This window comes from Triticum dicoccoides, chromosome 4A (genome assembly GCF_002162155.2).
Source record: "Triticum dicoccoides isolate Atlit2015 ecotype Zavitan chromosome 4A, WEW_v2.0, whole genome shotgun sequence".
Taxonomy (NCBI): Eukaryota; Viridiplantae; Streptophyta; class Magnoliopsida; order Poales; family Poaceae; genus Triticum; species Triticum dicoccoides.
This window is the reverse complement of record NC_041386.1, coordinates 370362201-370367931: the sequence shown is the minus strand read 5'-3', so window position 1 is coordinate 370367931 and position 5731 is coordinate 370362201. Positions and strand designations below refer to the sequence as shown.

The window sequence follows — 5731 nt, the reverse complement described above, 5'->3', positions numbered from 1 at the left end:
AGTCAGTGGTGCTGCAGTAGGACGTGTGGAAGTAGAGGATGTACGACGTGTCCATGATTAAGATTGACCAGCAGAAAAAATAGTTGGCGCCAATGCCTGTCGATCAAGCAGTTCACGTTCAGCTTTGCAAGCAAGAAGGAATAAACGAGTGATATTATTATACTCCTTATACTCTACAATGGTCTGAATCTTTCAGTTTAACCCGCCCATAAAACATGCAAGTATAGCTTCATTTTCCTCAACAATACCACATCTAATCATGCCAGTTTGTAATTACTGATAATATTCTTCTACATAATTATTTCCTTGTCTTAAACGCTACAATTTTTGAAGTAATTCACGTTGATAATATGGTGGAACCAACGAGTACGCATAGCAGTTTTCAAAGCAGCCCAAGTAGCTGGAATAGGATATAATCTACAATGTTCAAACCACGAAACACATGCAAAACTAGTGAAAGCACAAACAGCAGCAACAACACATCTATCCTCGGGATATTGTTAGCGTGTAAAGAGTTGTTCAGTTTCTAACTCCCAAGTAACATAAATATCAAGAATGTATCTACCCTCGAACGGCGAGATATGCAACTTTAGTTTAGGGATGTGGTCTTGATCTCGTACCCGAGGGAGTGGTTGCATGTAGTTCTGATTTTCATCAACCTCATCCTCGTAATGGTCTTCCTCCTCTGCAGTAGCAGCAGTTGCTATAGAAGCATCAACAATAGTAGTAGCGGCCCCAGAAGTTTGTCCTGGCTCAAGAGGAACAAGTTGCGCTCGTCCTACACTACAAGAAATACGGTCAATTATGACTCCCCATTTTGGTCATTGATTCGTCATAGTTATCATTTATTGACCTTTTTTGACCAAATTCAGAAGGTCAACAGTTGGCCGTCAAGAACGAACAAACATGACCTTTTTGGAATTTTTGTCATAGATAGACTAATGATCAAAATTTTAGAAAGGTCATTACCCATTTGCCTAAGCCACATAGGATCTGACGTGGCTGAGCTTACGTGGCATTGTTAGTGACCAAATGGAATCATCATATAGTTCATAGCCCAGTCCAATAGCCTACATGGGCCTGGCCCGATTATCATGAATTTCACAGCCCAATCTACCAATCTAGCAGACATAGGCCCAGCCCAATACCTATTTTCTTAATTGAATTGGGTTGATTTATTTGGGCTGCCACATTATTTTATCAAAAGCATGCACATTTCAAGATAGGCCCATTAGAAAACAAATACAATATAATACTATATTTCAATATATTTCATTTTAGTAAGACATCACACGAAATACAATAAATCATCAATCATCTCCTCTACACAGCAGGGTTCATGGCCCAACAAGTCCACAAAAAATAGTTCTACAAGTGCAAGTGCACAGCAAAAAACCCAACAATTGCACGAGCGCACATCAACATAGATTGGACGAGAAGCACACATTTTAGCAGTTCACACATAACATCAATGGGAAGCACAAATATCGTGTCACTAGTACAATTACTTTATCCCATCACCCAGGCACCAATGGTGTGTCCATCTCCTGGATTTGCCACATGGTGATGTTACTGCATTAGGGCCATCCCATCCTCTCCTTGCCCAAATGGCAGGGTGATCTGCTGATCGATGTACTGCTCCAGCATCACTCCCCTACCACTGGTGGAAGAAGATCAGCTCGTCAATCACCTGCACGAGAACAAACCAAAAAGATTAACCTACTTAGCCTATTGTAATTTGTTTCTGAACATGGGCATCAAATCAACACCGACACTGAATTAACTTGGAAATGCAGGTGTACAATTAGCGCATCACATACCTAGTATCTAATTATCAACAGTGGTCAGCATGCAAAAGCCAACTAGTAGTAATTGATGATTAGTAGACACATACATGAAACAAATTCAGTAGTAATGTGCATGCTTGTATCCATGGTATCATCAATCTTAACTAAACCATAGCAAGTAAAGGAGCTAATCTCTATGAGTGAAACAAATTCAATCACAACGGCAATCCATAACATTCGGTAACAACAATAAGAAGGCCCATAAACAGAGAACAGGTTGAATCGTGCATCGATCAAAGTGTATGTTCTTGGTTTCACTTGGTTAGAAGACAGACAGATCAGAAACCGGAGAGACACCGAACATGCGGAAATATGTATGGATTGTCAAAACTTGCATTATCCTACTATCACTAGTACAACAAAGCTGCAGGCTGGCATAGTTCACGAACCATGTACATAATGACAAATACAATATCATCCAATGCTCGACTATGAACAAAATTGAACAATTACACCTCACAAAGGCGGAGCATAGAACCAACAAGCAAGTAGGAGGGGTAGAAGAGTATGTGAGGAGCTCACCGGAGGGGGTTGTAGCCTAGGCCGAGCTTCATCACCACGGATGCGGCTAGGGGAGGCAGACGAGTCTACCATCATAGGAGCAGCAACACCACCACCGCCAAAACTGGAATGGCCAGGGCGAATCGCCATCATATGGGTCACCACCACCGAATGATCTTGCAAGGTGTAAAGTCTCCACGTTTCAGTACACTTTCTCATAAAGTAATTGAACTTCGGTGCACGCATTTAGACAGGAAAATAAGGGCTTGCAATATATACATTAATTAGAACAGGATCGCAAGATACCAATATAAGCTAGAATTGATACACATTATTGTTAACATAGCATCACTAGCTCCGTTGTTGTTTGCATATCACACCAGTAGTTTTCCGTCTAAACAAAACTAAGTATAATACTTGAGATATAGGTATGCAACAAAACAGTAGGCAATGCAATGATAGTATGAGAGCACTATAGCTCTGGAAGTAAAAAGAACATAAGGAAGCGATGTGCAAGTCACTGAACTTCATAGCAATAACCTGCCACATCTCAACGCTGATGTACTTCAAGCTGTCAAAAGCATAGATGCAACTGCATTAGCTTTGGCTGCCCCGCCTTCCATCAAACTTAATATATGTAAATATGTTGATTCCCTAACAATAAGCTTACAGCATGGCCAGTTGTATACAGATTGTTTCAATCTAAATAAAAACTGTGAGTTGGTCACGGTACGCCAACACTGATCCGCAAGACCTACACTACGCATGCACCGCATATGGTCACAACTTACACATACAATGATGCTGTTGTTTGTTCTATTTTCTATTGTAATCAATTGCACCAAGGTTAAGCCAGTCGAGCGAACAATTCAGCGGTGTGTGCGGTGTGTACAAAATCAGAAGGCCAAAGCACCACATGCTACTTATTTCTCAGCTGACATGCTTGACCCAAAATCTGAAGGCAGAGACCATGCCTAATCGTTTGACACACCCCACACAGACCTGATCACTCATGATCATGCGGTCAGTAGACACTAGCTCACCACCACTGGACTCCCAAAACACAGAGCCACCATACAAGGGAAGGTACGGCACTGAGGAAAATTACACGATGCTGTTTAACAGAGGGGCGGGGCGGGGTACCATCCATTAGGACGTGGCCGGACTTCAGGGGAAGGGCGCCAGCCACAGCACGGCCTACTCGGTCTCCATGTGTTCAGAACGCGGGATCTGCACACCACCAAGAGCAGCACCCAATCCATTCAGTAGTGCCAGCATGAAAAATCCAGCGATAAATCTTTGCGTGTTACGAACGGACGGACGTACTAACCGGTTCGCGGAGCACGGGCTTGGTGTCGTCCGCTGCGAGGCGGAACGGGGGCTTCTTCCTCGCCCCGCCCTCCCACCTGGGTCTTCCCGCTGGCGCTGACCTTGACGACGGCAGCCCCGCCTGAGAAGAGTTGAAGCCCTCCCGCACCGGCCGTCTCTGGTGACCTGCCATGGCCGCCACCAGCTATGGGGTGAGGATGAGATGTGCCATGGCTGCCGCAGGCTATGGGGTGAGGAAGAGATGCGCCATGGCCGCCGCCGGCTATGGGGTGAGGAAGAGAGATGCGCCATGGCCGTCGCCGGCTCACCTGCTTCGGATCCTTGCCATGGACGCGGGCAAAGAGGTTGTTGGGAGGAAGGGACGCCGGCAAAGGAAGGGAGGATGGATGGCATTGGGTGGCGGAGGGGCGGCGACGGCGATCTGGATCGGGGAGAGGGAGGCGGAGGCGATGTGGATCTGGATCTGGATTGAGGGACTGAGGGAGGAGATGTGTCGTGCGTGTGCGTTTAGGTGAGCGAGAGACGCTGGATCGAGGGACTGAGGGAGGCCGGAGGGTGTGGACGACTCAGATCAACTACAGTGGGGGGTGATCCGTGGGCTGCCTCTTGATTGGTTCAAAAATATAAATTATTTCTTAGTGCTAAAAACAGGGGGTTTTGTGAAGCAACTACCAAAACTATTTTGCAAATTGCCATCACTAAATTTTTCACTTAATATAGACCACATTTTATGGATGATTACCAATTTTTATGCATTTCCAATCCTTCTAGCTATTTTTGGTCATTTAAACAAATTCCCGCCGACTCGGTAGAAAGCAGGTCAAATTTGAACTACAGGTGCCTCATAATTTTCTCTTTATTTTTTTCAAAAATAATTTCTAGGTACATAAGTATCTATTTAATCAGAGATACTTCAAATTTTTTGCAACATTCAACCCTTAGCTATGAATGGCCATGCCCGTCGTTTTCACATCATTTTGGAAAGGCCATGAAAAATTCAAAAAATTGGAAAACCTTCGCATTGTGTCATTATATGTGACTAAGTTACCAAGAAAAATAATAAACCTGTAATACATCAATTATTTTTAAAAGGTGTTCTCAGAAACGAGCTATCATGCGTGAAGATTCATGGCTTTGAAGCCAAATGATCAATCTTATGCACACATTCATGGCATATTTTGTTAAAATGATCTCATATTGTGCACAAGGGTGCATATTAGAATTCCAAACAATGTTGCCTAAGGGAGTTTTCATTTTCTTTGCACGGAAATTTCATTTTCCATTTTTTGAGTACTCGAAATGAGCTTTTTTGTGAAGGACCTACCATATATTTGTTGCAAAATTGGACCAAATCATTTTTATAAAATACTAGGCCATATTTAATGCACAATTGACCAAATAGTTGGGTGTAAAAAGTTTTGATCCACCTCTGGTGAAAAAGACAAATTTTCACCGATTTAATAGGAAGCGGGCCAAATTTGAACTGCGGCTGCCTCATAGTTTGCTCTTTATTTTTTCCAAAAATGATTTCTAGGTACATAAGTATCTATTTAATTAGAGAAACATCAAAATATTTCCAAGATTCAACAACTAGCTAGGAACGGTCAAGCCCGCCGTTTTGACCACATTTTGAAACGGGCATAAAAAATTAAAAAAAATTAAAAAATTGGAAAACCTTTGCATTGTGTCATTATCTGTGACCAAGTTTCTAGTAAAAATAATAAACTTGTAATACAGAAATTATTTTTAAAAAGTGTTCTCAGAAATGAGCTATCATTCCTGAAGATTCATGGCTTTCAAGCCAAATGATCAATCTTATGGCCACATTCATGGCATAGTTTGTTCAAATGATCTAATATTGTGCAAAAGGGTGCATATTGGAATTCCAAACAATATTTCCTAAGGAACTTTTTATTTTCTTTGCACGGAAAATTCATTTTGCATTTTCCGGGTGCGCGAATTGAGTTCTTTTTGTGAAGGACCTACCATATATTTGTTGCAAAATTGGACCAAATCAATTTTCTAAAATACTAGGCCATATTTGATTCACAATT

General features: G+C 42.2%; 1 long non-coding RNA gene across 5 annotated transcripts; it reads right to left on the bottom strand.

Moving 5' to 3' along the window:
* Positions 1–1298: 1298 nt before the first annotated feature.
* Positions 1299–4226, bottom strand: LOC119285938. 5 transcript variants are annotated; one of them, XR_005140047.1, is made up of 5 exons: positions 3679–4226; positions 3492–3578; positions 2875–2919; positions 2370–2524; positions 1299–1690 (listed from the first exon to the last, which is right to left on the bottom strand). It is a non-coding gene; the product is annotated as an uncharacterized LOC119285938 (long non-coding RNA). The 5 variants fall into 5 exon arrangements; XR_005140048.1 differs by having other exon boundaries at positions 2889–2919; XR_005140046.1 differs by having other exon boundaries at positions 2370–2919; positions 3679–3842; positions 3986–4226.
* Between the last annotated feature and the right edge of the window lie 1505 nt (positions 4227–5731).